Source organism: Symphalangus syndactylus, chromosome X, assembly GCF_028878055.3.
Source record: "Symphalangus syndactylus isolate Jambi chromosome X, NHGRI_mSymSyn1-v2.1_pri, whole genome shotgun sequence".
Taxonomy (NCBI): Eukaryota; Metazoa; Chordata; class Mammalia; order Primates; family Hylobatidae; genus Symphalangus; species Symphalangus syndactylus.
The window spans coordinates 95,143,428-95,171,011 of NC_072447.2; the positions used below are offsets into that span (position 1 = coordinate 95,143,428).

Below are 27,584 nucleotides of genomic sequence, written 5' to 3' on the forward strand. Positions count from 1 at the left end.
GCATTCTAACTAAAATGAGATGGTGTCTCATTTTGATTTTGATTTGTATTTCTCTGATGATCAGTGATGATGGGCATTTTTCATGTATGTGGTCCATTTGTGTGTGTTTATTTGGAAATGTCTAAAGATCTTTTACATATTTTAAATCATTTATTTGGTTTTTGCTGTTCAGATTCTTATATATTCTGGATACTAACCCTGTGTCAGATGTATGGCTTGCAAATTTTATATCTTATTCTATATATTGTCTCTTCACTCTATTGTTGCCTTTGCTATGCAAAAGCTTTTTAGTTTGTTATAATTACATTTGTCTATATTTTGCTTTTGTTGCCTTTGCTTTTGAGTTCTTATTTAAAACATTTTTGCCTAGTCCAATGTCATGATTTTTTTCCTATGGATTCTTCTAGTAGTTTTATAGTTTTAAATGTTAACATTTAAGTCATAAATATGGTTAGACTTTGAGTCCCCAACCAAATCTCATCTTGAATTGTAATCCCCAGGTATTGAAGGAAATAACTGGTGAGAGGTGATTGGATCATGGGGGTGGTTTTCCCCATGCTGTTCTCATGATAGTACATGAGTTCTCATGAGATCTGATGGTTTTATAAGGGGCTCTTCCCCCTTTGCTTTCTACATACACACACTCCCGCCTGCTGCCATGTAAGACATGCTTGCTTCCTCTTCTGTCATGATTGTAAGTTTCCTGCAGCCTCCTCCCAGTCATGAAGAACTGTGACTCAATTAAACCACTTTAGAAAAAATATATATCTATATATATTTATATATATATTTATATATTTATATGACCTAGTCTTGGGTATTTCCTTATAGCAGTGTGAGAACAGACTAATACAGTAAACTGGTACTGGTAAAGTGGGGTACTGCTATAAAGATACCTGAAAATGTGGAAGTGACTTTGGAAATGGGTAACAGGTAGAGGTTGGAACATTCTGGAGGGCTCAGAAGAAGACAGAAAAAATGTGGGGAAGGTTGGAACTCCTAGAGACTTGTTGAATGTTTTTTATCAAAGTACTGACAGTGGTGTGGACAATGAAATTCAGGCTAAGGTGGTCTCATCTGAAGATGAGGAACTTAATGGAAACTGGAGCATAGGTCACTCTTGCTATGCTTTAGCAAAGAAACTGCTGGCATTTTGCCCCGACTTAGAGATTTGTGGAAATTTGAACTTGAGAGACATGACTTAGGATATCTGGTGGAAGAAATTTCTAAGAAGCAAAGTATTCAAGCGGTGACAGAATATAAAACTTTGAAAACTTTGCAGCTTGATGATGTGACAGAAAAGGAAAATCCATTTTCTGGGGAGAAATTCAAGCTTGCCGCATAAATTTGCATAAGTAATGAGGAGCCAAACGTTAATCGCCAAGACAATGTGGAAAATGTCTCCAGGGCATATCAGAGACCTTCATGACAGCCCCTCCCATCACAGGGGCTGGAGGCCTAGGAAGAAAAAATGATTTTGTGGGCCTAGGTCCAGGGATCCCTTGTTATGTGCAGCCTCAGGACTTGGTGGCCTGCATCCCAGCCACTCAAGCTGTGGATAAAAGGGGTCATGGTACAGCTCAGTCCATTGATTCAGAGGGTGCAAGCCCCAAGCCTTGGCACCTTCCACATGATGCTGGTTTTGCAGGTATACAGAAGACAAAAAGGTTTGGGAACTTCCATTTAGATTTCAGAAGATGTATACAAGATCTTGAATATTCAGGCAGAGGTGTGCTGCAGGGGCAGAGCCCTCATGGAGAACCTCTGCTATGGCAGTGCAGAAGGGAAATGTGGACTTGGAGCCCCCACACAGAGTCCCCAGTTGGGTACTGTCTGAGAAGAGGGCAACCGTCCTCCAGCCCCCCAAATGATAGATACAATGACAGCTTGCACAGTACATGCAGAAAAGTCCCAGACACTCAATGCCAATGAATGAGATTAGCCAGGAAGGGGGCTGTACCCTGCAAAGCCACAGGGGTGGAGCTGCCCATGACTGTGGGAGTCCACCTCTTACATCACTGTGACCTGGATGTGAGACAGGGAGCTAAAAGAGATCATTTTGGAGATTTAATATTTAATGACTGCCCTGTTGGATTTCAGACTTGCATGGGGCTCGGAGCCCCTTTGTTTTGGCCGATTTCTCCCATTTGGAATGGGAGCATTTACACAATGCCTGTACCCCCATTGTATCGTGGAAGTAACTAGCTTTTGATTTTACAGGCTGTTAGGCGGAAGAGACTTGCCTTGTCTCAGATGCAATTTTGGACTTGGATTTTTGGGTTAATGCTGGAATGATTTAAGACTTTGGGGTACTATTGGGAAGGCATGATTGGTTTTGAAATGTAAAAGGGACATGAGTTTGGGAGGGTCCAGGAACAGAATGATATGGTTAACCTTTGTGTCCCCACCTGAATCTCATCTTAAATTGTAATCCTCAGGTGTTGAAGAAGTGACCTTATGGGAGGCGACTGGATTATGGAGGTAGTTTCCCCCATGCTGTTCTCATTATAGTGAGTGAGTTATCATGAGATCTGATGCTTTCATAAGGGGCTCTTTCCCCTTTGCTTCCTAAACACATGCTCTCTCACATGCTACTGTTAGATATGCTTGCTTCTTCTGCCATGATTGTAAGTTTCCTGAAGCCTCCCCAGGCATGTGGAACTTTGAGTCAATTAAATATTTTTCCCTTATAAATTACTCAGTCTTGGTTATTTCTTTATAACATTATGAGAACAGACTAATACAGTCATTAATCAGATTGAATTTATTTTTATATATGATTAGAGGTAGGGGTCTAGTCTCATTCTTCTGCATATAAATATTCAGTTTTGCCAGCACTATTTATTGAAGAGATTATCTTTTCTCCAATATATATTCTTGGAAACTTTGTTGAAAATAAGTTGGCTGTAGATACATAAATTTACTTCTATAATTTCTATTCTGTTCCATTGGTCTATGTGTCTGTTTTTTATGCCAGTACCATGCTACTTTATTTACTATAAATTTTTAGTAGGATTTGAAATCAGGTAGTGTGATACCTGTAGCTTTGTTCTTTTTGTACATTGCTTTGCCTATTTGGGGATTTTTGTAGTTACATATGAATTTTAGGATTTTTTTCTAGTTCTTTGAAAAATGATATTGATATATTGATATAGATTGCATTAAACCTATATATTGCTTTGGGTAGTATGACCATTATAAGAGTATTAATTCTTCCAATACATGAACATAAGATATCTTTCTGTTTGTATCTTTAATTTCTTTCATCAATGTTTTATCATTTTCAGTATAGAGATTTTTTGACTTTTTTGTTGAATTTATTTCTTAATATATTATTCTTTGTAGCTATTGTAAATGAAATTGCTTTATTTCTTTTCCTGAGTGTTCTCTATTAATAGAAGTGCTACTAAATTTTGTATATTGATTTATATCCTGTGACTTTACATACTTTATTACTTATTACAGTTTTTTGGAAAAACATTTAATGTTTTCTATGTATAAGATCACATCATCTGCAAAGAGAGACAATGTAACTTTATCCTTTATAGTTAAAATGCCTTTTTTTTCTTGCCTAGTTGCTCTGGCTAGGACTTCCAGTACTATATGTAATAAGAGTGGTGAAAGTGGTCACCCTTGTCATGTTTTAGATCTTAGAAAAAAAGGTTTCAGTTTTTATAGTACTTTGTTATAGCAGCCCCAATAGACAAAGACACTCACTATTTTGAAACAGCCAGCTTAATAAAATAGTGAAGTGGCCCTTTAAAGACTCAATTACAGCACAAGCTAGATGGTAATACCTTGCTGTATTAGTCCATTTTACCTGGGACTGGGCAATTTATAGAGAAAAGAGGTTTAATATACTCACAGTTCCACATGGCGGGGGAGGCCTCAGGAAACTTACAATCATGGCACAAGGCAACTCTTCACAGGGTGACAGTAGAGAGAATGAAAGACGGGCTAGCGAAGGTGGAAGCCCTATATAAAACCATCAGATCTTATGAGAACTTACCGAATATCACAAAAATAGCGTGGGGGAACCATCCCCATAACTCAATTACTTCCCACTGGGTCCCTCCCATGACATGTGGGAATTATGGGAACTACAATTCAAGATGAGAGTTCAGTGAGAACACAGCCAAACCATATCATTCTGCCCCCGGCCCTTCCCAAATCTCATGTCCTCACATTTCAAAAAACAATCGTGCCTTTCCAACAGTCCCCCAAAGTCTTAGTACATTCCAACATTAACCCAAAAGTCCAAGTCCAAAGTTTCATTTGAGACAAGGCAAGTGCCTTCCAACTATGAGCCTACAAAATCAAAACCAAGTTATTTACTTCCTAGATACATTGGGGATACAGGCATTTGGTAAATATAGCCTTTCCAAATGAAAAGGACAAATAACCACCAGATCAGCTTGGGAACTCACTTGTAGACACTCTACAAGGTTGGAAATTCTGTTTGTGTTATAATTCAGCCACCTGCAGGATGAAATTTTTGGTCTGATTTTAAGCAATCTAAGCTCTGTGGCTACAGGAGATAAGGATTCATTTCAAGACAGACATAGAAATTTTCAGGCCATTTATGCCATACTTGAGCCAAAAATTCAAGTGCCTGAGCTTATCCTGTTTTTTACTGACTTTGTTGAGCACAATTAAGGGCAATCAGTGAATCCCATTCTGCTCATTAGTTAGACAAATATGTTATAAAATATCAAATACATAGTGACCCAGAATCTTGCTTCTTAAAAGTATTTAGTTAGGAGTATCAAATAATGATACTTTTCTTGTCTCTATTGCCACATCATGCTTTGGACTATTCATGTTGTCTTTACTACTGGAAATTGTCATTATGTCTTTAAATATAGTCAGATTAGAGAACAAATGCCAGAAATCTCAAAACCAGTTTATAATCTCATCCACACAATTTTGTTCTCTTAGAATGACTCTCAGTACCAAAATTTGTATTAGTCATTGTTCTCCAGAGAAACAACTAATAGGATAGATAGATAGATGGATCAGTCTATAAAGATCTTTCTGTCTTTTGAGAAATTAACCTATTTTAAGGAATTAACTCACATGATTGTTTGAACTGGAAAGTCCCTAAGGCAAACTGGCAGGCTAGAAATTTTGGAAAAAGTTGGTTCTGCAATCTTGAGTTCAAAGGCAGTCTGGAGGCAGAATTCTTTTCTTCTTGGGTGACCTCAGTCTTTTCTCTTAGGTGTTATAAATAATTGGACATGTACTATGTGCATTGTGGCAGCATGATTTGCTTTATTCGAAGTCTAGTGATTTAAATGTTAGCCACATGTAAAAAATACCTTCACCACAAAATCTAATGTTTGAGAAAAAAAAAAACAACAACTGGGCACCAGAGGCTAGCCAGGTTGACACATAAAATTAACCATCATGAGCTGTATCTAATGTGAGGCAATTATGAAAAATACTGCTATGAATATGTATTCAAATTTTTGTAAAAATATGACATGTTTTTATTTTCCTGTATGTACACCTAGCATTGGAAAGGCTGGGTTATATGCTAAAAGTATGTTTAACATTTTCAGGAACTGCTAAATTATTTCTCAAAGTAGCTATACTGTTTAAAATCTCACTGGAAGTGTAAGAAAGTTTTAATTCCTTTTCCTTATCTCTTATGTGTGTGTGAAGTGGTAACTCGTAGTTTAGATTTACATTTCCCCAATGAGTAATGATAGATATTGAACATCTTTTCATGTGTGATTGGGTATTTGAATATCTTCTTTGGATAAATATCCATTCAAATTTTTACTTATTTAAAGAACTGACTTGTCTTTTTGTTACTTTTTACTGCTGAATTGTTTTATTCCTGACTTGCTTTTATATTCTGGATTTATGCCTTTTATTATATATACAATTTGCGAGTATTTTTTTCCTGAGCTATGAGTTATTTCACTTTTTTTTGGTGGTGTCCTTTGAAGCACAAAAGTTTTAAATTTTGGTGTGATACGACTTATCTATATTTTCTCTTATTGCTTGTGCTTTTAATGATGTATCTAAGAAACCATAGCCTAAGTCACGGTAACGAAGATTCACATCTATTTTTTTTCTAAGAATTTTATAATTTTAACTTGTTTCATTTGTAATCTATTTTGAGTTAATATTTATGTATGATGTGAAGAAGCAATTCAACTTTATTATTTTGCATGTAGATATCCAGTTGATTTAACACCATTTTTGGAAAATACTACTGTTTTCTGGTTGGATTTCCTTGGTACAAATGTTGAAAACCAATTGTCTATAAATACAAGATATTATGATTTCTATTTTTTTTTTTTTTTTTTTTTTGAGACGGAGTCTCACTCTATCGCCCAGGCTGGAGTGCAGTGGCACGATCTCAACTCACTGCGAATTCCACCTCCCGGGCTCATGTCATTCTCCTGCCTCAGCCTCCCGAGTAGCTGGGACTACAGGTGCCTGCCACCGCGCCCAGCTAATTTTTTGTATTTTTAGTAGAGACGGGATTTCACCATGTTAGCCAGGATGATCTCGATCTCCTGACCTTGTGATCCACCCGCCTCGGCCTCCCAAAGTGCTGAGATTACAGGCGTGAGCCACTGTGCCCGGACCATGATTTCTATTGTTATAGTTCCCTGTTAATTTCATATTCAGTTCTCCATCTTAAGAGTGACCACAAGTTCTAACCATACCCCGATGAGAAATTCAGGAGATTTGGTCGTGGATATAGAGAGTATGCCTTTTAGGGGATATTTCTTTATGGTGTAGATAAACTAATACCTAAGTATTTGACTCATGACTAGATGTTGCTCTCATAGAAATCTTGTTTATACTGGCCAACACCCTCTGCCTCTCATTTGTACTATGTCCAGTTTATTCTTGTCAAGACAGCCATTCTCTAAGAGACAGTCTTGACTAGAAAGAAGGTTAGGTTCAAGTATTTGTGTCAGGTGAGATACAATGAAGAAATGAAGCCAAAATGCATAAACAAAAGAAATTTATTACTTCCAGGCTCCAGAGAGATTAGGAGTGCTAATAGGATGCCAGTGAGAAGTCCAGAGGCTCCAGGGAGTTCAACCAGCAAGGAGGGAGCAAGAGAAACAGAGCCTGTGGGACTACGCCTTTATAAAATCCATGGGCATTATTTCTTAGGCTTTCCCACAGGGATTGTGGATTGGCTAGTTTAAAGAAAACTCACTCGTAAAAGGATAACTTATTTACAGAACTCTGGCATTGACCACTGGGTTTTATCATAGTCAGCGGCTGTGCAGTGTGTTAAGTTGCAGGTCAGCAAGATGAGGAACAAATGGGATATATCACAAACAACCACACGGGGAAAGGAAGTTTTAACTAGGCCAGAAGTGATGGGGTTTGACTGAGTTATACACAATTTGTGTCAGGCCTAAAAGATTGATTCTGAGGCAGCAACTTTATTAAATAAATTCATCACACAAACGTATATTTCCAGTACCTCAGTTCTATTCTGTTGATCTATATGCCTATGCCAGTATTAAAATGCCTGGAGTACTAACATATTTTGAATCAGGATGTGTGAGTTTTCTAAACTTTTCCTTGCTTTTAAAGATTGCTTTTGCTGTTTTGGGGCTCTTGTATTTCCATATGAATTTTAGGATCTGCTTTTTTATTTCTGAAAAAAAAAAAAAAAGAAAAAAAGAAACAGCTCGGTTTTCAGTATGGATTTGATAAAATCTGTAGATCAATTTAGGGAATACTCTTATTTTAACAATATTAAGTCTTTTGATTCAAGAACATGGGATATCTCTCTAATTATTTAGGTCTTATTTCACTTTTTACAGTAATTTTTACATTTCAGAGAACAATTCTGGGACTTCTGTTTCCAAATTTATCTCTAAATATTTTACATTTTTGAAATTATTTAATATGGAATAGTTTTCTTAATTTAATTTCAAGTCATTTATTGCTAATATGTAGAAATCCAGTTTATTATTGGGTGTTCACCTTCTTTTATATGTGATTAACTCAATTATTAGTTCCAATAAGTCTTTCATACATTACTCAGACTTTTATATTTACATAAAATTAATTTTCAACTAATGAAGTTTTATTTTCCTCTTAAATCTGAGTGTTTTTTATTCTTTTATGCCAAATTGCCCTGGCTAAAACTTTTAGTTAAATTTTGCCTAAAAATGGTGAGAACAGATTCTTATCTGGTTCCAGGTCATATGCAGAGAGCATTTTTTTTTTACTATTTAATACAATGTCATGTTTTTAGTTTTTATGGATGTCCTTTATAAAGTTGAGGAAATCGTCTTCTATTTCTGGTCAGCTGAATTTTTTTTATTATAAAGTGAGAGATTTTACCAAACATCTTTTCTGTGTCTAGTAATGTAACCAAGTGGATTTTGTACTTTAATATATTAATATGGTATATTACATTGATTGACTTTTGTTTGTTGGGCCAATCTTGCATTTCTGAGACAAATCTCACTACTCAATGCTGTATAATGGTTTTTAGATGTTGTCAGATTAGATATGCAAGTATTTTGTTGAGGATCCTTGCACCTAGATTTTGATTTTTTTGTAGACTTCTTATTTGAACCATGTGTTATATAGAAATGTGTTGTTTAATATTTGGGGATTTTCCAGCTGTCTTTTCTGTTATTGATTTTCTAACTTAATTATATTGGAGTACAGATTATATTTTTGTAATTTCTATTCTTTTAAAAATATTAAGGTATTTTTATGATGCAAGATACTGTCTATATTGATGAATGTCCCATGTGAGTTTGAGAAGAATGTGTGTTCTGTGCTGTTGAAGTATTCTATGCATCTCAATTAGATCAAATCCAGTGAGTGTGTTTGTTCATTTCAACCATATTCTTATTGATTTTCTGCTTCCTGGACTTATCAATTACTGAGAGATGAGTATTGAAATCTCCAACTATAATAGTGAGTTTGTTTCTCTTTGTAGTTCTATTAGGTTTTCCCTCACATATTTTGATGCTCTGTTGTTAAGTAAATACATTAAATACATATTAATAGTTGTTATGTCTTCTTGGAGAAATAACCTCTTTGTCATTATGTATGACTCTGTTATTATCCCTGATACATTTTCTTGTTCTAAACTACATTTTATCTGCAATTAATGTAGCTACTCCAGCTTATTGCTACCATGATATAACTCTCACTACCTCAGAGCTCTCGATATCTATGTCTTTATATTTGACGTAGTTTGGATGTGTCCCCACTAAACCTCATCTTAAATTGTAGCTCCCATAATTCCCACGTGTTGTGGGAGGGACCCGGTGGGAGATAACTGAATCATGGGGGCGGTTTGCCTTATACTATTCTGGTAATGAATAACTCTCACTAGATCTGATGATCTTATAAGGGGTTTTCCTTTTCACTTGGTTCTCCTTCTTTCTTGCTAGCCGCCATGTAAGATGTGCCTTTTACTTTTTGCCATGATTACGAGGCCTCTCCAGCCATGTGGAATTGTGAGTCCATTAAACCTCATTTTTTAAAAATAAATTACCAAGTCTCAGCTGTGTCTTTATCAGTAGCATGAAAACTGACTAATACAATATTTAAAGTGGATTTCTTGTTAAAACAATAGCTGTGTGTGTGTGTGTGTGTTTTTAATCTACTCTGACAGTCTCTGTCTTCTTACTGGTACATTTAGATCATTCCCATTTAAAGTGATTATTGATATAGTTTGATTAATATCTGTCATATGTATAACTGTTTTCTGTTTCAGGTCCATCTTCTTTTTTTCCACATTTTTTATTCCCTGTCTGTTATTAACCAAAAGCAATATGAAATTTCATTTATTACGTCTCCTATCATGTTAATTAAACTTATTTTTAACACATTTTTGTGCCTTATGTAGAGTTTGCAATATGTATTTATAACATCTAATTCCACTTTCAAAGAAGACTATCACCATGGAGATTAGGATTTCAGTGCATGAATGGGGGGGCATAAACACTTTGTTTATTGCAGTGATTGATGTATTTTTTCTTTTATTCTGTTTCAATATAGAGAAATGTTTGTAAATATTGTTAATTTTCCAAAAAAACACACATTTGGCTTCTTAGGGTGGAGGCTGAGGGTTTTATTTCAGATTTTTTCTATAATAGTTCTTCATAGCTATAAATTATGCTCTTAGCACTGATTTAGCTGAATTCCATTACTTTGATATGGTGTGTTTCTGCTTTAATTCAGTTCAAAATTTTTCTAATGTTTCTTGTGAGTTCTCCTTTGACCCATTGATTATTGAGAAATGTGTTGTTTATTTTCAAACATTTGTAGATTGCCCAAATGTTGATCCCTAATTATACTGTTGTCAGAAAAAATACATTTTGTAATTCAAATTTTTAAAATTCCACATGACTTTTTTTTTTTTTTTTGAAATGGAGTCTTGCTCTTGTCACTCAGGCTGGAGTGCAGTGGCGCAATCTCAGCTCACTGCAACCTCCACCTCCCCGGTGCAAGCAATTCTCTGCCTCAGCCTCCCGAGTAGCTGAGATTACAGGTGCCTGCCGCCATACCTGGGTAATTTTTGTATTTTTAGTAGGGACGGGGTTTCCCCATGTTGGCCAGGCTGGTCTTGAACTCCTGACCTCGTGATCCACCCGCCTTGGCCTCCCAAAGTGCTGGGATTACAGGCGTGAGCCACCATGCCTGGCCCATGTGACTTTTTAAGGCCAAATATATTACCCATCCTGGAGAATATTCCACATGTGCTTAAGAAAAATATGTGCTGTGCTGTTCCTGGGTTAAGTGTTCTAGATGATTGTTATCTCTAGTTACTTTATTATATTATTCAAGTTTCCCATATCCCTGCTGATAAATCAGTTAGGCAATTAATTAGCAAGGGAAAAATCATTCCTCTGCATAGATAGAACATGATCTTTAAAGGAGAAAGCATCACATCTGTTTGTTTATATATTGTCTATGGCTGCTTTTGCGCCACAATGGCAGAGTTCAGTAGCTATGACAGAGAATATATGGAGTGCAAAAAGTAAAATATTTACCATCTGTCCCTTTACAGAAAGAGCTTGCTGGTCCCTGATCTAAATTATTTTTTAGGTATGAAATTTCTGGATAAAAAGGTACAAATCTTCAACTTTAGAAATATAGTCAAAACACTCTGTAATGTGGTTGTACAAAGTAATACTCTTTTATCTATGTGTATGATTTCCTGTGGCTTCGTATTTTTTTGCCAACACTTGGCAATGTCAGACAAAGATTTTGCTAGTCTGTTGACCAATGTTGGTATGTCTCCATAATTATAATTTGCATTTCTCAGATTACCAGTGAGATTGAGCAGCTTTTCAAATTTTTATCATTTGTATAAATCTGTGAATTCCCTGTTAACATCTGTTGCCAATGTTTTCTATGGAGATGATTGGGCTTTTATTATAATTATTTCCTTTTAAAATATTTTCAACTTTATTATTTTAGATTCAAGGGGTATGTGTGCAGGTTTGTTATAAGGGTATACTGCATGATGCTGAAGTTAAGGGTAAAAATGATTCTATCACCCAGGTAGTGAGCATAATACACAATAGTTACTTTTTCGGCTCTTGCCCCCAGCCTTCCTTCCCTTCCCATTAGTTCCCAGTGTTTATTATTGCCATCCTTATGTCCAAGAGTACTGAATGTTTAGCTCCCACTTATAAGTGACAGCACAGTATTTGGTTTGTATTCTGGTGTTAATTTGCTTTAGGATTATGGCCCCTAGCTGCATCCATGTTGCTGCAAAGGATATAATTTTGTTCCTTTTTATGGCTGTGTAGTATTCCATAGTGTATTTGTACCACATATTCTTTATCCAGTCCATCATCGATAGACACTTAAATTGATTCCATGTCTTTGCTATTGTGAATAGTGTGGCAATAAACATAAAAGTTCATGTGTCTTCTGGGTAAAATGATTTAATCTTATGTGAGTATATACCCAGTAATGGAACTACTGGGTTTAATGGCTGCTCTAATTTATATTCTTTGAGAGGTTTCCAAAACGACTGCAGTTGTGCAGCTTTAATTCTGGGTTATCTATTCTGTTCTGTTGGTTTAAGTGTCTGATTTTGTACCAGTATCATGCTGTTTTGGTTATGATATCCATTTTGAGTCAGGTAATGAGATGCCTCTGGCTTTTTTTTTTTTCTTTTTTTTCTTAGGATTGCTTTGGCCACTTTGGCTCTTTTTTGCAGTTCCATACAAACTTTATAATAGTTTTTTTTCTAATTCTGCAAACAAAATGACATTTGGAATTCAATGGAAATAGTGTTAAACTTGTAAATAACTTTAGATAGTATGGCCTTTTTAACAACATTGATTCATTCAATCCATGAGCATGAAATGTTTTCTTATTTGTTTGTATCATCTCTGATTTTTTTTAAATCAGTGTTTTGTAGTTCTCCTTGTAGAGATCCTCCCCTCATTGGTTAGATGTATTTCCAGGTATTTTTTTAGTGTGGCTGTTGCAATTGGGATTGCATCACTGTTTTGGTTCTCAGTTTGAATGCTATTGGTATATAGAAATGCTACTGAGCTTTGCAGATTGATTTTGTATACAGAAATTTTACTGAAGTCATTTATGAGTTCCAGGAGCTGTTTGATGGAGTCTTTAGTGTTTACTAGGTAAAGAATCATATCATCTGAAGAGAGAGACAGTTTGACTTTTTCTTTTTCTATTTGGATGCCTTTTATTTTTTTCTCTTGCCTGATTTCTCTGGGCAGGACTTCCTGCACTATGTTGAATTGGCATGGTGAAAGTGGGTATCCAAGTCTTCTTCCATTTCTCAAGGGGAATGTTTCCAGCTTTTTACCATTCAGTAGAATTTTGGCTGTGGGTTTGTCATAGACAATTCTTATTATTTTGAAACATGTTTCTTCAATGCCTAGTCTGTTGCTGATTTTTATTATGAATAAATGTTTATCCAAAGCTTTTCTTTTTTACAGTGATTTATTGTGTTTCTTAAGGTAAAACAACAAAAACGAATTCTAACATTATAACTTTAAATTAAGTGGTTAAATTTCAGATGACAGAGCCAATAATTGGTAACAGCTTCTTTAAGTTCATATTAATAGTCCAATTAAAAACACTAAAAATACTACCTGGCAATAGTTTGAAAGAATCAGAAGGGTTCAGTGAAGGGAAAAATAAAAAATCCAAACCTGAAAAATACCCGCAAAACACATGATCTTCTTTTTCATTTTATAATCTAAACTTGTAAAATTTTTATAAATACATGATCATTCTACACAATACAGATCTTCTAGAGTATTTTTTTTATTATACTTTAAGTTTTAGGGTACATGTGCACAACGTGTAGGTTTGTTACATATGTATACATGTGCCATGTTGGTGTGCTGCACCCATTAACTCGTCATTTAACATTAAGTATATCTCCTAATGCTATCCCTCTCCCCTCCCCCTACCCGACAACAGGCCCTGGTGTGTGATGTTCCCCTTCCTGTGTCCATGTGTTCTCATTGTTCAGTTCCCACCTATGAGTGAGCACATGTGGTGTTTGTTTTTTTGTCCTTGTGATAGTTTGCTGAGAATGATGGTTTCCAGCTTCATCCATGTCCCTACAAAGGACATGAACTCATTATTTTTTATGGTTGCATAGTATTCCATGGAGTATATGTGCCACATTTTCTTAATCCAGTCTATCATTGTTGGACATTTGGGTTGGTTCCAAGTCTTTGCTATTGTGAATAGTGCCACAATAAACGTACATGTGCATCTGTCTTTATAGCAGCATGATTTATAATCCTTTGGGTATATACCCAGTAATGGGATTGCTGGGTCAAATGGTATTTCTAGTTCTAGATCCCTGAGGAATCACCACACTGACTTCCACAATGGTTGAACTAGTTTACAGTCCCACCAACAGTGTAAAAGTGTTCCTATTTCTCCACATCCTCTCCAGCACCTGTTAGTTTCCTGACTTTTTAATGATTGCCATTCTAACCGGTGTGAGATGGTATCTCACTGTGGTTTTGATTTGCATTTCTCTGATGGCCAGTGATGATGAGCATTTTTTCATGTGTCTTTTGGCTGCATAAATATCTTATTTTGAGAAGTGTCTGTTCATATCCTTCGCCCACTTTTTGATGGGGTTGTTTTTTCTTGTAAATTTGTTTGAGTTCATTGTAGATTCTGGATGTTAGCCCTTTGTCAGATGAGTAGGTTGCAAAAATTTTCTCCCATTCTGTAGGTTGCCTGTTCACTCTGATGATAGTTTCTTTTGCTGTGCAGAAGCTCTTTAGTTTAATTAGATCTCATTTGTCAATTTTGGCTTTTGTTACCATTGCTTTTGGTGTGTTAGACATGAAGTCCTTGCCCATGCCTACGTCCTGAATGGTATTGCCTAGGTTTTCTTCTAGGGTTTTTATGGTTTCAGGTCCCACATTTAAGTCTTTAATCCATCTTGAATTAATTTTTGTATAAGGTGTAAGGAAGGGATCCAGTTTCAGCTTTCTACATATGGCTAGCCAGTTTTCCCAGCACCATTTATCAAATAGGGAATCGTTTCCCTATTTCTTGTTTTTATCAGGTTTGTCAAAGATCAGATGGTTGTAGATATGCCTTATAGAGCATTTGTAAAGGATATTACAGTTTTTGATCTTAAGGAATAAAGACTAAGATGGAAAAGGAGATGAAAACAGTGAAATCTGAGGAAGCAATACACTCTCTACACATAAGCAAACTGCAATTCATCCAGTCAAGTTAGTGGTTACAGTTCAGTACATGATTTTCAAGGCAACTAAAAAATCAGGACACAGATATTTCCCCTTCCTAGAGTTAACAATTCTTTTAAAAGCTCTGATGTATCCATAAAGGAGTGTTGATTTTTGTGGGTTTTTTTTCCAAAAGGAAACAAAAAAGTTTTCATCCCTAAATTCACATACACAAGTTAAGTTAAACTATAAGCTAGTTTTATACTACCCAGTGAAATAGAAATGTTGGTACCATCTGAGGCAGGTGCTACCCTCCCTAGTCAATTCAAAACATGATCCAGTAAAACAAATACACATTGGTATGTCTCAAACAACTATAAAGCATTTCATTATTCTTCAAATATCATGTTTAATTAACTCCTAAGGTAACAGACTTCTAGAATGTTGTATCTTAATGGTGTACCTGAATCAATACTAGCAACAGAATGCAAAATTCAAAACTGCTATAAAAGTAAAATCATCATTAAAAAAACCTCAATCCTTATGTAAAAAGAGGGAGAACTGAGTGTGAAATGCTAACACCAAATGTCTGAAGGCAGAATTTTTGTTTGAGGAAGACCAAGTGAAGAGATAGATGCACCTAATCAAGACCAAATGGAAGACAGTGAAGAGTATGAAAAATGTTTAACAAGGAAAAATAAAAAGAAGAAGGAAAATGGAGAAGAGACAGGCAGCAAAAGAATTACTAGACTGATCAAAAAAAGAGAAAATGAGGCATGTTCATATGGCTCTTTTTTGTCTGTCCTTTGTGTTCCTAAATAACTTAAAATGTAAGTGGCATGTAGGCCACACTAGCAGGCAAGAATGAGCCTTGTGATGGATAGAGATGAAGGATCTGAGGCAAATGAATTGTTTTATTTTTTGTTTTTGCTTTTAATTCATACCTGAAAGCCTTGAATCCTTGCTAAATATTCCAGTTGTTTTGAAGGTTGTACTGGAGAACAAGGGGGAGTAGGAGAACTTCCTTTTAAACCTGTGGCTTCAGCTGTAGAAGATGTTCCATTCATAAGGACTTCCCTGGCCATTGTAGCTGAACTATTTGATGTGAGATATATACTGAAGAAAGAGCTTGAAGGTTGGTTCATATCTCTGGGTGACAAATAGCCTAGAGTAGTGCCAGAGATTACTTTGTGGTGGCTGGCTTCCATCTCTTGATAAACATCAGGAGACAAATGAATAATTCCTTTTGGAGTATTATTTGTTGCTTCAGGAAACCCAGGCTTTGGACCACTCCATCCTTTGTTTTCCCCTGTCTTCTCAAGTTGATCCTGAAGATTAGTGGATGCTTTATAACCAAGTTGTAATAGCATTGCTTCTGCAGCATTTTTTTTTTTTTGGCCTATCTTTTTATTAGGTCCCGTTCCCGTGGCAGCTTCATTGCCTACCTTCATATACATCACAAATTCTTGACGTCGAGGCATTCCTCTTTCTGAAAGCAAAACATAATCTGGCTCCTTTTCCTTTTTGGCCTGTTGCATTTGCGCCAGGCAGCTAATAGGGTTCATCCCTTGGCCATATTCTGGTCCGGCCTTTACTACTGTTTTAGGGCGTTTTTTAAAAAATAATTTTGGCTTTTCCACCACAGGAAGAGGTGGAAGTTTTTTAAGCTCCTGTAAGACAGTGACAGTGGTTGCAGCATGCTTCTTGGAGAGTTTTTTGCTATTTCCTTCTCCTTCTGTAGAGGACTTTCCTACTGACACTCGAGTAACAAAGCTTTTCATATGTGGTGGTCCATTTTCTTTAACAACCTCAAAACTAACAGGTATATTTCGCTTCGGAGCAATTTCAAACACTAAGCTGATCTCAGACTTATTTGCATCTTTGTCATCATCTATATCCTTTCCTGATTCACCATTGTAAGGTGATCTTTCTGGAATAGGTTCAATCTGCAGTGCTTGGAGGTCTTTCATTGTAGCATTGTGTCTAGCTTTCCTTCCCCCCAAAATTCATTATTTCCTACATGAGCTGAACATAAAAGATCTTAGGTATTGGGCAATGATACCTCTGATTATACATGACTTGAAAGTTGTAATTAGCTCTATTATTTGGGAATGGCTTTGGATCTAATGGCCTGTAGATGGCAGGCTCTGCCCCTTTTCATAGCAAGCCTATTCAGTTCCACAGTTGGTGTTATACAGCCTGGGTTATTGTTGACATTACTTTTGGGTGGCTTCTAAATCGGTTTGGGAAGCGTAGATTCAGTCAAAGCTTTATTCGCAACAGCCTGTTGAGCCTTCTTTATACTGCTGCCTTCGGATTCCCACGTCCGCTCACCAAGACTCAATTTCACTGAGAACATCTTTGAATGAGCAGGCCCTCTTTCATTCAGAAGTTTATACTGGGGTTGGACTCTATTGAAACGGGCTAACTCATTTATTGCAGTTTTCTCTTTTGGGTTTGCCAATTTTATCTTGGAGAGAAGCTGATTTATTTGAAGGCTGTTAAGACAATATTGACCAAACTGCTGTATCCCTCACGGCTCCAAAAACTTCTGAGCCTTGGTCAAATTTCTTTGTGTATCTTTGAGTCTTCTTTTTCTATCTTCTTCTTCTTCTTCTTCTTTTTTATTTTTCTTCAATCTTTAAAAAGTAAGCTAAAGTCCTTGTGGTAGGCAGCCTCTCCACTCCGCCTCCCGTGGCCCGCGACCCAGCGTGGCCATTGTTCCCGACGCCGCTCCCGCCCCCTGGCGGCTGTGGGGGCCCAAACAGCAGCTGGCTCCGCGGGGCTAGCGGTGGCGAGCTGGGCCCCCACGCGAGGGCCGTTCCTGGGGACCTTGGGAACGAGGGAGAGCTAGTGCGCAAGGAGCGGGCCCCGTCTGCCTCCAAAGCTTTTTTTTTTTTTTTTGCATCTATTGAGATGATCATATGTTTTTTGTTTTTGATTCTGTTTGGGTGGTGAATCACATTTATTGATTTGCATATGTTAAACTAATCTAGCATCACAAGAATGGCGCCTCCTTGATTGTGGCGAATCAACTTTGTGATGTGCTTCTGAATTACATTTGCTAGTATTTTGTTAAGAATTTTTGCATCTATGTTCATCAGGGATATTGGCCTGTAGTTTCTTTTGTTTGTTGTGTTTTTGCCAGGTTTTAGTATCAGGGTGATACTGGCTTCACAGAATGAGTTAGGGAGATGTCCTTTATCCTCATCTTTTTAGAAGAGTTTCAATAGAATTGGTATCAACTCTTCTTTGTACATCTGGTAGAAATCAGCAGTGAATCTTTCTAGTCCAAGGCTTTTTCTGGTTGGTAGGTTTTTTCTTTTTCTTTTTTATTTTTTTCTGATTCAATTTCAGAACTTGGTATTAGTTTATTCAGGGTTTCAATTTCTTCCTGATTCAATATTAAGATGTTGTATGTTTTGAGGAAGTTATCAGTTTTCTCTGGATTTTCTCCTAGTTTTTGTGCATACAAGTGTCCATAATAGTCCCTGAGATTCTTTTGTATTTCTGTGGGATCATTTGTAATATCACCTGTTTCATTTCTGATTGTGCTGTTTGGATCCTCTCTCTCTTTTTCTTTGTTGATCTGACTAGTGGTGTATTGATCTTGTTTATCTTTTCAAAAAACCAACTTTTGTTAATTATTTGTATGTATTTTGGGGTCTCATTTTGGTCAGTTTGCTTGCAGGGGCGTATATGTGACTTACCCTTGGCAAATTCATGTGGGTCTGCAGCAACCTCAATTCTTGCCTCCTCAGAAGAAAAAAATTTGACTGAGGAGTACAAGGCAGAAAAAGAGACTGAGGCAAGTTTCAGAGCATGGCAGAAGTTTATTAAAAAGCTTTAGAGTAGGAAATAAAGGAAGTACACTTGGAAGAGACCCAAGTGGGTCCCTTGGAGGTCAAGTGCCCTGTTTCACCTTGAACATTGGATTTTATGTGCTGACCTACTTCTCGCATCTTGCACCCCTTTCCTTTCATTCTTCCCTTATGGTGACCCGCCCGCATATGTGGTGCCCTGGTTGCACTTGGGAAGTGAGTATGTGCAATGTATTTACTGGAATCGTATGCGTGGTAACCTGAGGCTTTCTTCCCTTTTCCAGTGGTATGCCCCTGGAAGGTCATACTGCACCATTTTATCTCTTAATGCACATATTGAGCCCATTCACCCAATTCCTGAGATCTTATTGGAAGCTGCCAATTACCGATCTCAAGTATTTTTATCTGTTGGGAAACTGCCTCTTCCTGGTGTCGGCTGCAATCAATTACCATTTTAGAGAGGCAATGTGACAACTGCCAAACCATCCTCTGATGGTCGCCTGACCTTCCTACAGAGCGGGGGTCACAAACTTGGTTTATGACCAAGCATATGGTTGATCTTGGAGTATGTTTCATGTGCAGATGAGAAGAATGTATATCCTCTCGTTGATGGGCAGAGTATTCTCTAGATGTCTATCAGGTCTAATTGGTCAAGTGTTGGGTTTAAGTCCAAAATTTCTTCTTAGTTTTCTGCCTAGAAAATCTGTCTACTGCTGTCAGTGAGGTGTTGACATCCCCCACTTGTTATTGTGTGTCTAAGTGTTTTCATAGGTCTAGAAGTACTTGTCTTATGAATTTGGGTGCTCAAATGTTAGATGCTTATATATTTAGGATAGTTAAGTCTTTTTGTTTATTTAAACCCCATGTAATTATATAATGATGTTCTTTTGTCTTTTTTTACTGTTGTTAGTTTAAAGTCTGTTTTATCTTATATAAGAGTAGTGACCCCTGCCCTTTTAAGTGTTCTATTCACGTGATAGATCTTTCTCCAGCGCTTTACTTTGAGCCCATGAGTGTAATTTATGTGCAGGATGGGTCTCTTGGAGACATTAGGTGGATGTGTCTTTTTAAAAGTCCAACTTGCAACTGTGTGTCTTTTAAATGGAGCAGTTCAATCATTTACATTCAATGTTAATATTGCTATGTTAGGTTTTGACCCTATCCTGAAGTTGTTAGCTGCTTGCTTTGTAGTTTCAGTTGTGTAGTTGCTTTATATGGTATTTTCCTCTCAGTGTCTCCAAGCATCTCCACAAGTTACCTCCAGGGCTTGGGAGAAGCAAAATGCTTTCCCTCAGCCTGGACTGCTCAAATTCTGCAGTGGAAAGAGGAGTCACAGAGAGGTTCTCTGCCTCTCTCATGTACTGGGGCATAAATAGAAATCTAATAAATGTCATTGAATGGAGATTTCCAAGTCAGAAAGTCATCAAAAAGTATACTACCTCAGTGTTAAGTAAAATAAGAGAGAATCAGTAAAAAATAGCTCTCTGCCCTGAGTTTATAAGATAAAATTTGAACAGAATTATCTCTACCACTTGGGAGTTATGATTAATATTGTTTAATATTTTCTAACGTTTACTCTGTTTGTCATTTCTCATCTTCTAGATTTACTGATTTTTTACTGTGTACCCCCACACTCAAATGTGCAAACATACACACATGCATGAACCATAAATATGTAAGCATGTATTCACACACAAATATATTTTCTCTATTTCACTATTTATTGTATTAAAGCCTATTTAAAAATATTCCATCATATAATCCCAAATAACAGATAATATTATGTATATGCAATTTAAGCTAATAATGAATAACTTTCATAGGATAATAAGAAAGTATAGAATGAAATTAAATTAATGTTTCAAAATTGAAATCTGGTGACATTCGATGCAAATTTATTTGTTTCCAGTGAACAGAAGAAAACGTTCAGTAATGAAAAATACAATTTTATGCTACAGTGTATCAATAATAAGAATTGAAGAGTTTCAGCTGGTCAACTAGGACTCACCTTAAACCTCTGAACATGACAATTTTGCTTCAGGAAATATGGAGATGGTCTCATCTTAAAATCAAAAGCAATCACAGATTTCTATTACATTGTAGTCCCTATTAATACAAACTAATGTGAGGAAATAAGCAAATTTGAGATAAGGTGTAAGATTCAATTTTATGAATACTGACATGTTTTTTGAATAGTCTGACTTTTCACACTCCATGGTTGAATATGAAGATCAGTATAAAACATCATTGAATAGGGACTTAAATTTAATTACTTATAAGCCTGTGATAAATGCAATTAGCTTCACATAAGGTTTTTTAAATATATATTTATATGTAAATATATATAATCCATAAATATATATAATACGTAAATATATATATAAAATCTATTCCATTTTTTTGCAAAGTGGAATGCCAGTTTAGTTTTCCAAACCTGTTGAGAATCACATTGGACCTCTTCTTATAACAAGTGTGCAATTTCAAGTACCTCTGTATTTGTATTATAATAACACTTTACTAAAAAGATTACGTATAGTCAATACATAGCATTCATATTGTAGAGAAGAAAAGGTGCTTTATCTTCCTTTCCCATTGCCATAACCATTATCAGCTTTATAGCTGATATATAACAAAAGACAGATTAACAATGGAAAACAAAACAAATTCATTACATGACATGGGAGCCTTCAGAAATGAAAAGCCAAAGACCTAGGAAAAAGTGTGTTTTCAGGCTAAGTCTGAGGAAAGAAGTAGATAGTTGCGGAGACAAATGATTGGACACAAAAGGTATAATCTAATGGTAATAAACTGAGGAGGAAACTCAGCAAGGCCTATTTTTTCAGTTTCTTCTTGGCCTCTCTGTTAAGCATTCATTTCCTCTGGATATACAGCAGGACAACTGTCACATGAGGATCTTATGACATATGTTCAGAGGGCAATTTTCCTAAGTTTCATGGTTTCCATTTGGGGAGAATTAGGGGTGGGAGACAAGAAGGTGGGATAAGATCAGAGAGACTTCTAGCTTCTGAGTCACTGCTATCTCCTTCAACTCAAAATACTTAGCATGCCAAGGTACCGTACTTTAAGGCATGGTGCCTGAGCCCTGATAATATACTTATTTATATAGTACAAAGCAAAAGAACAATCATTATACCCATTGTAGTAGACAGAACACGAACAGGTTTTTTTTATTTTTATTTGTTTTTTGAGACGGAGTCTCCCTCTGTCATCCAGGCTGGAGTGCAATGGCATGATCTCGGCTCGCTGCAACCTCCGCCTCCTGGGTTCAACAGATTCTCCTGCCTCAGCCTCCTGAGTAGCTGGGACTACAGGCACACACAACCACGCTTGGCTAAATTTTGTATTTTTAGTAGAGACGGGGTTTCACCATGTTGGCCAGGCTGGTCTCGAACTCCTGACCTCAGGTGATCCACTCACCTCGGCCTCCCAAAGTGCTGGAATTACAAGCATGAGCCACTGCACCCGCCCAGAACAAGAACTATTGCCTCCATTTTATAGATAAAAACAACTAAAGCATCACAGTTTTTGTGACATCATAAAGATAACATAGCTAAAAGGGGTTTGTGATAGGTAGAATAATGGCCTTCTAAAGATATCCACATGCTAATTCCAGCAAACTGTGAATATTTCAGATTAGATGGCAAAAGAAAAATTAAGTTGCACATAGAATTGAGTTCACTAATCAGCTGACCTAAAATAGGGTAATAAATGAATCCAGAATATTTCTCCCCAAAATATTGAAGATTGTTAAGTCGAAGATACTAAAAACGCAGGGGAACACTCTGCATCAGCCTCTATTAGTCTGATGGCAGGATATAAATCCTTCATTACCGGAGACAGCGCTTTTTTGTCAGCTCAGAGAAAGCACCAACCAGCAGGTGCCAGAGGAATCTGGAAAACAAATTTTACTATTTTCCCACATTCCCCTGTTTTTCAAAAGACAAAACTTGCTCTCTCCATTGTGTTATCATTATGCTAAGATTTATTGCTCTTTTTAAAAATACTATTTAAGCAAGACCCCTAAGCCACTGCCTTGAGAGAGATTCTTTTGAACTGAGTTTTTCCCAGATCAAGGGTACAGCATGTGTCAATAAACTTGCTGTTTTTTCTCTTGTTAATCTGACTGTTGTTTCCATGAGAGTGTCTCAGCTAAGAATTTATGAGGGTTAAAAAACAACTTAATTTTTCCCTTCAGTCTCATGGCCACGAAGAGATTGAGAGAGACACTCTCCTCACTCCAGGGCCAATGGATGGAATTCTGAAACCTGACAAACATTGGCAGAAAAATCAGTGATCCAGATCTCTATCTGCAGTGCTTGGTAGAAAGGGGAAGGTATTCTTTTTTTCTTTTCTAATTTTTTCCCAAATTAAAATAACAGGAGAAAATCATTTGCATAAAATTGCTTTTAGATATAGTAATTCTGGTGTTTTTATTTTGGCTTATCGGTTCAAGTTGCTTTGAAATACATTGATTAGCTATATTTAAAATAAATCCATTTTTTAAAAGAAGCTCTGTTTCCAAGTTCCTGTAAATTCATCACGGTATTTACAAAAAGTACTTCAGTCTCACTGAAAAAGCCTTTTTTGTCCAGTGGAGATGTAAATCTTACCATGTCTTTTAAATGTTGACTTCCAGGTAATTAATCAGCATTCCAGCACAGATCAGATTTAAAACAGGGTTAAAGATCTTTAGATCCACTAGAACATTTCTTTCCTCAGTGGATACCTTTAGCTCAAAAGAGAAATGTTTATAAGAATTAGTTTACATTGCTTGTTTTAAATTATTTGTATGTCTCTTGACTTTCTGTGGAATCTATTTGTAATCTTTTCTATTGGACAGCTTTTGATTTACTGTCTCACTGTTTGTCTCTTTTAATTTTCCATCTATGGAACACACAGTGTTGTTGGGTCTTTGTGTGAGAATGGTTAACTGAAACCCTAGAGAATGTTTCACATTCTTTAAGCTATCATTGGAAATGGTCTGGATCTTGAAAGGGTTGCAGCCCTTGTTCCCTCTTTGAAGACCTTCGTTAAAGCTATAAAGGCATTTTTGGTTTTGTTCTCATGTGTGCTTATTTGCCTTGGTTTTGAGTCATATTTTTCAGGCATACCATTCATTTAAAACCTTGGTTTATGCTTAAAGCATGATGAAAACATTGTATTTTGTTTCTTCATTTTTTTCTCCTAAGCTATATGGGACCGTATACTCAAGAAGGAAACAATTTATTAAAACGTTTTAGAGGCAATCAACTCTAATTCAAAGCAGGTAAATATTTTGATTTCCATCTTAGCTAGATATTTATTCTCTGATTTAAAAGAATAAATTGAAGCTAGTATAGTTAAATGGATGGGTCATCCCTGGATATTGTTCAGACTGCAGCATAGTTTTTAGGGGAATTGAAAGCAATTGCTTTTTCCTTACAAATGGAGTCATTACATAGACAAAAATGCCCCTCTACAAACATTTTAAAGTCCATGTATTTATTTCAAAATGTTTGCAAATACTTTTAAAGAAAATCAGGATATTGGAAATGGTACTGTTCACTTTTGAAAAAGGCAAAACAATTAGTGATAACCCTAGACCTTCAATAGGCAAATATTCCCCCTCTCACCCCAAAACTGTGTTGTTTATCCTAAATCTGTCTTCTTACTTGTTTTAAGTTTGAACTTAGATTTCTTCATACATAATAAACTGTAACCTAACTGAATAGGTAAACACACTATAGCCTCCTCTTGTACCAATCTCATCGTTTCAGCCAATCACAAGTGGCCAACTGTTCAAACAGTGTTCAAATAAGGCAAATGTCAAGCTATAACCGCTGTTTCTGTACCTATACTTCCATTTCCTGTATGCCACTTTCCTTTTTCTAGCTATAAGTATTTTCCAGACATGTGGTAGCCCAGAGTCACTCTGAATCTATTCTTGTTCCAGGGGCTGTTCTAGTCACAAATCATTTTGTGCTCAAACTTCAAGATTAATTTTTCTAAAATTTTTCTTTTAAAAGATAACATCAGGAGTGGGATGCAATGTAGAACTTCCAGTGAACCCTAGGAGCATCCAGTGACCAAGAGAGGTTTCTGCTGGGCCCAGTGTGTCCATTGCTGTCTTGCAGCAACTGGAGATTGTGAGTAAATTCTCTCAAATTCTGAAGTTCCACAGATTTGTGTTTGAAGTATTTGAGTTTGCTCAAGCAATTTTTTTTTTTTTTTTTTTTTTTGAGACTGAGTCTTGCTCAGTCACCCAGGCTACAGTGCAGTGGTGCTATCTCGGCTCACTGCAACCTTTGCATCCCAAGTTCAAGCAATTCTCCCATCTCAGCCTCACAAGTAACTGGGATTATGGGCACCCGCCATCATGCGTGGCTAATTTTTGTATTTTTGTAGAGATGGGGCTTCACCATGTTGGCCAGGCTGGTCTTGAACTCCTGACCTCAGGTGACCCACCGGCCTCAGACTCCCAAACTGCTGGGATTACAGGCGTGAGCCACAGCGCCCAGCCTGAGCAATTTTTTTATACAGTCTGTGTTCAGATGTCACAATGGAAATGACTAGGTCCAGGATAAAATTGGATCTGATAATTAACAGGATTAGATACAGCTAGATGCTTTGGATATCTGACAGTGGTAGACAGAAACTTGCAGTAAATGACAATACAATAGTGGTATGAACTCTAGCTTTTGGAAATTTGCAGAATTTTTTTTGTTTTGTCCCTTTTGTTTTGTTTTGATTCTTGTGAGCTTAGAGAAAAAAAAATTGATCAAGAGGACTCCCTCTTCCATCTACACCTACATTTGCACTTATAAGTATTAGGCCCTAAAAGCAGCAAATGCTTACAAAAAAAAGGCAAAATTATACTAACAATGATTTTAAATTACAACGAAATGTTCTAAATGAACATCGCACTTTAAAAAACTGCATTTAATAATGAGACCTCCCAAATTAGTTTAACACCAGGGATGCTTACTGATGTGCAGAAGTTTCTAAAAAAATTTCAGTATTTATTGCCTCTTAAAAAGACTCTTTATAAAAGGCAAATAAAACACTGAAGCAACTAATTGATAAATAATGAATTCATAAGCCTTTGGATTGGTTTACTCTGAAGGTAAAAAGAAAGCTGGATAAGACGTTTCTAAAAAGTAAGCTCTCGGGTAACGTAGGCTTGCTTTTATTCTTCAGAGCAATTCATGCTGAATCCAGGCATAGAGAATGCTTTCTTTGCCATATTAGTTAATTAGTTCCACTTTGAAATAAGTAATTTCAACTAAGAAACCAAAGCTAAGTTAAGAAGACTGCCTGTTGAATCATATCAGTCTCCAAAATATACCTTAAAGGCATTTAGCTGACCATTTTGAAACCATTTTATAAAAGAAATGTGCACTTATAAAGGAAATATCAGTTTGCAAAAGTGTGTGCGTCTGCACCAGGAAGAAAGGGAGGACTGAGTCACTAGAAACTTCTAGCATTAGTTTTAATTTACATGACAAGTCTACCTTTATTTAGGGTGTTTTTCCTTGCTATCTTGTCTTACCTTATACCATCCTTCCTTGGTTTGAGCAAATGACTGTACACTATATAGGCTTGAAATCTCAGCTCTGTGCTTTGGAGATATTAATTTTTACCTTGCTTTCCCTAAGAATCAGTTCATGATAAGAAGTGTAAATTTAAAGCTGGGCAGCAACTGGAGATTGTGAGTAAATCATCTCTCAAATTCTGAAGCTCCACAGATTTGTGTTTGAACTACCTGAGTTTGATTGTTTTTTGATACAATCTGTGTTCAGAAGTCACAACAGAAATTGGACTGGATCTATGATAGCACACACCTGTAGCGCCAGCTACTCAGGAGGCTGAGGTGGTACAGTCTATTGAGCCCAGAAGTTCAAGGCTTCTATGTGCTATGATCATGCCTATGAATGGCCACTGCAGTCTAGCCTGGGTAACATAGCAAGACCTTGTCTCTTTTTTAAAAAAAAGCTTCAGGCCGGGTGGGGTGGCTCATGCCTGTAATCCCAGCACTTTGGGAGGCTGAGGCAGGCGGATCACTTGAGGTCAGGAGTTCAAGACCAGCCTGGCCAACGTGGAGAAACCCTGTCTCTACTAAAAATATAAAAAAATCAGCTGGGCATGGTGACACGCCTGTAGTCCCAGCTTCTTGGGAGGCTGAGGCACGAGAATCGCTTGAACCCGGGTGGCAGAGGTTGCAGTGAGCCGAGATTGCGCCACTGCACTCCATCCTGGGTGACAGAGCAAGACTCTGTCTCAATTAAAAAAAAAACAAGAAAGTGTGAATTTATGGTTGCCTAGCTAACAATTGCTTAGGGCAATAAATACAAGGAATTGGAAAGTTGATAGTCTGAATGGGAAAAAAAAATTGAAAATTGGCAAATAAAAAAGCTTAATGAAAGCTCTAAGATCTTCTGTCTCTATGTCTATGTGCTATGCATATACGGTATTTCTATGTGATCTAAAACAATATTTGATAAATAAAGTTACGTTAAAGTAACTTTAAATAAAGTTTTTTGGTAAAATAAAATAGGAATGTATTCAGAATTATCAGTATTAAATAAAATTTGACCTTTTTCCTGGGTCTACTTTTCAAACAGGCTTATATTGTCTATGATACACATTTAAAGTGTATAAAACTACTGCTTCTGTACTTTTTTTTTATACTTACTTGATTTGTTTATGAGCTTACGTATTTGGTTTTGAAACTTTAGATTCTGAGGCCTAGACAGGGGACCATGGTGAGGCCTGGGGACATATGTGTGGCCACAGTACCTGTGCTCTCAGCTGCAGTGCAGAGCCAAGCCCCAAAAGGCCCCCTTCTCCCTGGCCCAGCTCTATCTCTTGGCCATGCTGGGAGGATCAAATCCTCCAGTCATCCTTTTCACAATTCTATCTACTGTCCTGAGCTTTACACCTGACGTGTAAACTTAGGGCCCAAATGTATCCTGCCCTTCATTGCTGTCCTTGGGTAGCAGGTGGGAACTTTGGACCCAAGATGACTGGAGAAGACATTAGGAAGTCTGCTATTGTCATAGCTTCAAAATTCTTTTTTGTAATTTAAATTCTGAAA

General features: G+C 36.7%; 1 pseudogene; it reads right to left on the reverse strand.

Annotated features, from left to right (window-relative positions):
- Positions 1-15,483: 15,483 nt before the first annotated feature.
- LOC129475630 (double-stranded RNA-binding protein Staufen homolog 2-like) lies at positions 15,484-17,260 on the reverse strand (annotated as a pseudogene).
- Positions 17,261-27,584: the final 10,324 nt, after the last annotated feature.